At 42.6% G+C, this 8,211-nt stretch overlaps 1 long non-coding RNA gene across 1 annotated transcript; it reads left to right on the plus strand.

The window, feature by feature from the left end:
• The first annotated feature begins 266 nt into the window (after positions 1–266).
• LOC309331291 lies at positions 267–2,669 on the plus strand. Its single transcript, XR_014151779.1, has 2 exons — positions 267–481; positions 2,419–2,669. It is a non-coding gene; the product is annotated as an uncharacterized lncRNA (long non-coding RNA).
• The last annotated feature ends 5,542 nt before the right edge of the window (positions 2,670–8,211 follow it).

Below are 8,211 nucleotides of genomic sequence, written 5' to 3' on the forward strand. Positions count from 1 at the left end.
ACTGGGAGGCCATCAGACTGCAGCAACACTCCTAATGTTGAGTAGATGTTAGTCTGAGCCTCAAGGGAACCAAATACATGATTGGAAAAATGGTAAGCAATTACTTTATTTGGATAAATGAACCTAACTAAGCATTTAATCAAACAGAGTAACAGCCAACAATAATTTGGGAGATAAAATAACTCATTTCCATCAATGCATTGATGGAATACTGCCATTTATTTGGAATCCCAAGCTAGGGATTCTAGAAGAGTTGTCATAGTTAGAGTTCACTCTTAACACCTTAGTGGGTGATTGGTCCCATCTGAAAACACAATGGAATTAAATAACAGTGGTTGGATTCAGATGTGATGGAAAACTGTGGTTCACCACTATGAGCATGAGCCACAGGTTGTTTGGTTCTAAACAACAGCTGCAGCAATTTGACAGTTATGACAATCAGAGAGATTCAAAGCGAAGGAGGGCAAGGTTTGGCATTCTGGTAAGCAAATGCATCCAGCACCCTGGAGAGTTCCATGCAGGGCTTAGACAGGGTGAGTTCCGGTTGCTCCTTCCCTGCTCCAGCCAACCTAGCAGTTCAAAAGCACGTCAAAGTGCAAGTAGATAAATAGGTACCGCTCCGGCGGGAAGGTAAACGGTGTTTCCGTGCGCTGCTCTGGTTTGCCAGAAGTGACTTAGTCATGCTGGCCACATGACCTGGAAGCCATACGCCAGCTCCCTCGGCCAATAAAGCGAGATGAGCACCGCAACCCCAGAGTCGGTCACGACTGGACCTAATGGTTAGGGGTCCCTTTACCTAAGGAAATGCATCCAGCACCCTGGAGAATTCCATGCAGGGCTTGGAGTGGATATGCCAAGAGCAGACCTCAAACGTTATTTCAGCACCAATAAACATCAAGTAAAGGTAAAGGGACCTCTGACCATTAGGCCCAGTTGTGGACGACTCTGGGGTTGGGGCACTCATCTCGCATTACTGGCCGAGGGAGCCAGTGAACAGTTTCCGTGTCATGTGGCCAACATGACTAAGCTGTTTCTGGTGAACCAGAGCAGCGCACGGAAATGCCGTTTACTTCCTGCTGGACAAGCTTTAAATAGGAGCTGCACTTTTGTATGAGTTGCCAGTTCTGCCTTCAATGAGAGAAGCCTCATTTTTAATGCCTCATCATTTTTAAAATATGCCTCCTTGTTTAAAGTGGCTTAATTTACTCTTAACAGTCACCAGCTCCATCAGAGAGGATGGGTTCTACTAGTATTTCTGAGCTGGAGACCGCAGAGGCAGACAACACAACTGATGTTGAATCCTGATGAGGTGAAACAAAACAAATTCCTTCCAGTAGCACCTTAAAGACCAACTAAGTCAGTTCTTGGTATGAGCTTTCGTGTGCATGCACACTTCTTCAGATACCAATGGACTTCCATTTCATGCGGCTCAATGTGGTGCCTTCCATAGTTTTGACTATGGCAGACCAACACGGCTACCTATCTGTACCTGATGAGGTGAATGCATGTTGAGTACGTTGTTCCTAAATCTGGGAGCTACGGAATTAACCTGTTTTAGATTAACCTGTCTTAGACTGCACTCCCTCTGAAGGGATAGGTACATAGTATTGAGGTGATTGTGAATCTATCTCTATCACTGAAGCGCTAGGCAATCATAATGACAAGGAGCACCAATTATCAGCTTTGGATGGCCTTCCAGCAATGACTAACAGGGATAGCCTAGCAACTGAGAGCCATGTGCTGATAGCAACAAGACGGGTTTATTGCAATACACATTATGTGGGGATACCCTTATATTTGGCTTGGAAGCTGCAGCTGGCACAGAATGAAGTGGCTAGGTTGCTATGTGAGGTTTCCTACCATGGACACATGAGACCAATGTTAAAGGCACTGCATCAGCTGCCAATTAGCTGCCAAGTCAAGTATAATGTGTTGGTTTTTCCTGAATGTCTACTTCACACTGTTTTTGTTTGGTTTTATTTTAAATGTATCTGCTCTTTTGTGTTTTTGTTTTTGCTGTTCTTATTGTACGCTCCTGCTGCTGCTGCTGCTGCTACTGCTGCTACTGCTGCTGCTCCTGATATAATATGCAATGCACTTCAAACCAAAGGAAACAAAACCTATGGAAAAAGGAAGTTCATAGCAGTATATAGCACTCATTTTAAAGGGGTCCCATAGTGCAGATTGGGGTTAAAGGTGGGTATGAAAATGCTAAAGAGCATTGTATTTAAGGTCAAATCATGCCAAGACTTGACTCTCACTGCCAAGGAAAATCTAAGACAATAGTTCCCACATGACATCCCATGTCTGTTACAAACGTAAGAGGGGGAATAAAGGTAGCTTCACTGTTGATTCAATTGGAAGTGTGCAGTTTTGTTTTAGCCTTTAGTCACACAAAGATTTTTGTTTCTACTTTAGAGACCCCACAGAGATTTAGTTCTACAAAAGCCACAGCCTTTGGGTAATTATTGGATGAAATATTCCTACAAAAAAGATTCCACCCCCCTGCAGCTTTTATACTTTACTGACATGGGTGACTCCAGAGCCACCCACTCAGCACCGCAGGAAGGGGGGCCTGCTTTGTTTCTCCTGGATCAAAGAATACTTTGGCACACTTTTACCAGTCTGAGTATTTGATGACCAAAAAATAAAATAAAAATGTGTCTATGTGTCGGGGCAGGGGAGATAATTGCACAGATGCAAACAAAGACGGGGATGGCGGCAAATGAATTTTACAAGTAAAAGAGCTGTTTGTGTTGTTGACTGCAAATATGATGCTGCAGGTGCAATAAGGCATCCTTTTGTGAAGACAGAAAAGAATTAACCAGAGGCAAAGGGAAGAGATAAAGCTGATCTTTAAAGGATGAATATGTGGAAAGTGCCTTTGAGCTTTTCTGGTACACTAGATTATTCTAACAATAAAATGAAATGAAATAGGGCAACCTGCTTAGAATAACAAGCCCGCATCATCCTCAATGTAAGCCACTGTAAGACATTGCTGCATCTCTTGTGTTGATGATTTGGTCTGGTCTTGCAGGTGTTTCATTCATTACTGTACTGGTGTGGTGTAGTGATTAGAGCAATGTTGTTGTATCCAACTAAGTTCTACTTGGAGTAGATCCATTGAAATTAATGTACCTAAATTAGTCATGTCCATTAATTTCATTGTGTCTGCTCTGAGTAGAACTAGCACTGAATGCAACCATTGGACCCAGGCTTGAAAGATGTACACAGCAATCCTTGCTTCAGCCTCAAAGATTTCTGGGTGATTTTGTGATGGCCATTAGAATACAAGCAGAGCCTGCTGGCTCAGGCTAATGTCCCATTTAGTTCAGCATCCTGCTTTCATAGTAGCCAAATGGATGTCAGTGGTAAACTTACAAGCAGGATTTAAGAACAAGAACACTCTTCCCTCATGTGCTTTCCAGCAGCTGGTATTCAGGAACATTACTGACTCTAACTGTGGAGGCAGAGCATAGCCATCATTGCTAGTAGCCTTTATGGCTGGCTAGTAGCTAGAAGTGACTATCTGTTAGCCTAGCCCACTGGGTTGTTTTGAGTCTTAATAAAAGACATGAAATATATGTCCTCCAAATGGATTAAAAATGTAATTAAAATGTGTTACACAAAATGTAGAACTAGCCCCTTCTTGGCTAGTTGACTTTAACACTAACAGAATTAACTCAAAACAAAACAAATTCCTTCCAGTAGCACCTTAAAGACCAACTAAGTCAGTTCTTGGTATGAGCTTTCGTGTGCATGCACACTTCTTCAGATACCGTTTTTTCAGTAGCTCCAGTTGAGAGTGGTAAATGTTTTGTTTTTCCTTTTGGAACTCTTGCCAAGCTTGGTGGTTCCTGATAGAGTTGTCCAATACAAGGAGTTCCTCCTTTATTAGCTTCTGTTTAGAGTAGAGAACGTTTGAGCAGCTTCTTAGAGAAAGTGTTGCATAGTTTTCTTGCATATTCAGTGGGATACGTGGATTGTAGAGGGTTCTTAATTCTAAGACCCTTGGTCTTAGTGTGCATGCACACGAAAGCTCATACCAAGAACTGACTTAGTTGGTCTTTAAGGTGCTACTGGAAGGAATTTGTTTTGTTTTGACTATGGCAGACCAACACGGCTACCTATCTGTAACTAGAATTAACTCAAGTTAACTCTTAAGTCACAAAGTGATTCCTGTCATCAAATCTCCTACTTGGTGAGTTTGGAGGTTGAATCTGATGTGCGCTGAGCCTGAATCTCTCTCAAGTGAACTGTAATATTCTCATAATTTAAATTCAGTTTGATTACAAGTTAATTTGTAGCTTGTGCGCACAAACATTCAGCATGACTAAGTATAAATCACCACCACCATCTTTGTACATGCTCAGATGTTGATTCCTGTAGCCTTGGAACTATAACCATTCCAAGTGAAATTATTTTACTTTAAGTTTTTAGTAGCTATTTGACCAACAAACCCAACAGTTTCAAAATGTGGATCTGAAATTGTTCAACAATCCATCACATTTCAAGGGGGAAAAGTGTAGCATGCAAAACATGGGCACATGTGGAACCAACCAATCAAAACATACAACTGAAACTCATTAAGGCAGAGTAAGATAACTGTCCTGGTGCAGATGCTCAGAAGCAGCAGGAACAACCCTTACCTATTTATCTTGAATCCCCTACCATTCATCTTTGTTGCCACGTGGCCTCTTCTGCCCCCCCCCCCATAAAACCTGCTGCCTCAGGTGTGGTGGAGAATGTCATCCCATCACCACAGTTGAAATAAGAGTCAAACTACCAGCCCACTTAACTTTTGTATATGGAGTTGTGAGGGGAAGCATATTGTCTGTCTTAGGCAGCAAAATCTATTTGGCAAGACCTGTGATGTGAATATGCAGCTATGCACTTACATTTCATTTCTCCAAGTACCTCCTTACAATAAATCAGTCCTAGTGAAAATTCTCCCTCCCTTTGTCCCCGCCTTTGCCCAATGCTGACATTGTCTGATCTATTCTCTCTCAGCTTTCTTCCCATTTGGCAAGTTGGTAACAAAAACTGAGAGCTGAAACATTTGGATGCATCATATATTGTAAATTATGGTTATAGTTCTGTTGCACTGTTACAACCTATTTATTAGGTTGAGCATATCCTGCCTGTTTACTGTGTTCATAGACCCAAAGTGCCTGCAGGAAAGAGGGAAATGGGTGGATAATCAAAATATGGAATACTAAAAAGGTCAGCAGCATACTGAGCAGTACTTGAACTCCCAAAATATACAAGGTGGAAACAAATTGATATTTGGTGTTTTTCAAATGAGAGTGAGAGAGAGAGAATGAAACAGAGTGAATAAAACACACACACACGGACCATAAACTCATCTGATAGATAAACACACACACACGGACCATAAACTCATCTGATAGATAAAGGCTTTATCTGATAGATAAAGACCACAGTCTTCTCAGCAGCAGCTGTAGTGTACCCTGAAAATGGGGACGAAATGGCACTTAAACTGCTCACTTTAGGGCACAAAGGTGGGAGTCACAAAATCTAGCAAACATTGCTAGTTCTGGGAAGAGAAGATTTACATGGCTCCATAGAAGCCAACCCATAGGGGCCGAAGTCCCTTTGGCCATAACAATAAAATATTTGAGGGGGCTGCCTCCCCCAAAAGGTTATGGGCACTGCCATTCAAATGGTATGCATGTGATCGATTATGTGGGGTGGGGTTTACCTCCTCCCCCCAAAATATATATATATATTTTATTCATGTTGGCACCCCAGTTTCAGACTATGACCTCTGTCAGCTTCGGCCCAGAGTCTCCATTGTCCTTCCTCCCCACCCCCCACCCCCACTACCGATCAGGCTAAGGCCAAGAAAAGTGCTATTTTGGGTGATGTTTTAATGCTGAACATGGGCATTCCTGTATACAGTGGTACCTCGCGTTAAGAATTTAATTTGTTCTGGAGGTCCGTTCTTAACCTAAAACTGTTCTTAACCTGAAGCACCACTTTAGCTAATGGGGCCTCCTGCTGGCGCCACAGCACGATTTCTGTTCTCATCCTGAAGCAAAGTTCTTAACCCGAGGTACTATTTCTGGGTTAGTGGAGTCTGTAACCTGAAGCGTCTGTAACCTGAAGTGTCTGTAACCCAAGGTACCACTGTATTAGTAAAACACCACATAGGAACAGAATAATGAGGCTGTCATGTGTACAAAAACATCAAGCTTGCTTTTTCCTTTTGTTTGTTTTTTTGTAGTCAATGTAAATATGTGTATCAGTAATCTTTGGGGTGGGGGGAAATAATGAATGAAGTGAAAGAACTGAAAGCTGCAAGCAGCTGTATGCACAGCACCTCTGTGGCAAGTGTGTGTGTGCGTGCATGCGTGTGTGTGTGCATCATTAACATAAGGCTGTCAGTGTCTACTACCCTTGATGACTATGTTCTGCCCCTACTATCAGGAGCAGTATGTCTCTGAATACCAGTTGCTGGGAATCACAAGTTGGGAGTACACTGTTGCACTCATGTCCTGCTTGCAGACTTCCCATAGGCATCTGGTTAGCTATTGTGAGAACAGCATGTTCACTAGATGGATCACTGGCTGAATCCAGTAGGTCTCTTCTTATGTTATTATTAGCTTCATTTCTAATACAGGACCATAACTCGGAAATCCAAAATCTGGGAAGCATTTTGGTTTGAGGGGAACTTTTGGAAGCATTGCAAAGAGCAACTGAGAATTATCTGATGAGCACACACACATGAGCAATGGTGAATATTAGTCCTTTGGCTTTGCCTGCTGTGTGATCACCTGCCTGATAGATGGGAGGTCATATCAGCAAAGCAGAGACTCATTCATCAATTAAGTCTATTTGTCCTTGCAGTCTGGATATCCAGGGACTGCTGATTGTCAGCCCTGGAAGACACAGTATGGATTGGGGTGAGAAGAGATGTGTGAAAAATACAAATAGTTTCTTGGGGTTTACTTCTATTGTTAACCACTGGTGTTGGGATAAACTAATTGTACTTACTGAAAAGAGAATAACAAATAAAGGTGAAGATGTGTGAAACTTCCCCTCTCCCCTGCACCCATATTATGTCTGCAAAAAACATAAACAAATCCATTTCTCTAGTGACAATATGGTGTTTTGCTAGGTTGAAATATGTTGGGTTATTCTTGGATGATTGCATTAAAGACTTTTTAATAGCATGTTTGGGATGGTCCCTTCTGTTTTCTGCAACATGGTAAGAGTAATCAAACAAGCTAATCTTGAAGAGCTTTTATACTGCAGGCCTATGGAAGGGACTAGTGATGTCGGTTGTTCCTTCCAGAACACCAGAAGAAGATGAAGAAGATGACGAAGAAGAAGAAGAAGAAGAAGAAGAAGAAGAAGAAGAAGAAGAAGAAGAAGAAGAAGAAGAAGAAATTTATATGCCACTCTTCCTCCAAGAAACTCAAGGATTGTCTCCCTCTTCACATTATCCTCACAACAATTCTGTAAGGAAAGTTAGACTGACTGGACCAGTATCATCCAGTGAGCTTCATGCCTGAGTGGGAATTTGAATCCTAGTCTTCCAAACCCTACTGCAACTTACTACCTAGTGAACAACACACGAAGAAAAAAAAAATAGTAGCTGCCTCATACTTGTGAGTCGAGGACCCGGCACCCGCTTGAGGATAAGAAAGACACAAGGGCGCAGTATATTAGGTTAATGGGCTAAAGAAGGCCACAACTTTATTGATTACAGCATGTGAGTGGTATTGGCTTAGGCACTGGATAAAACCATAGAGTGTGACTCCACCCCCTCAGGAAGGGGTGAGTTTATCAAGGGTTAACCACCAGTAGGAGGAGCCTGTTGATGCAAATACAACTGTAAGCTCCCCCTGATGTCACCGGGGGTCGTGCCATGGCCCTAGTCACCAGCAAGGGTGTTGGACAGGATCCATGACCACCGGATTCCTTGAATGGAATACCCATAAAGTGGAGGGGTAGGCAATGTCCACACCTGCCCTCCAACACACCAACATATTCCAATGCCTAACCGTCAATACCCGAAAAGTTGTGACAATTTGCTATGAGGTAGGTAAAAAACCAAGTGGCTGGTGCCAATTTGCCAGCTGGATAAAAATTCCTACCAGGCCCCTTGGGCAACCAAGGTGACCAACCACAAGTCCATGGCAAGGTCAAAAACAAAGCAATGAACTAAAGGGAGGGTGGGTGGGT

Source organism: Podarcis erhardii (genome assembly GCF_964252035.2).
Source record: "Podarcis erhardii genome assembly, chromosome: 16".
NCBI classification, from domain to species: Eukaryota; Metazoa; Chordata; class Lepidosauria; order Squamata; family Lacertidae; genus Podarcis; species Podarcis erhardii.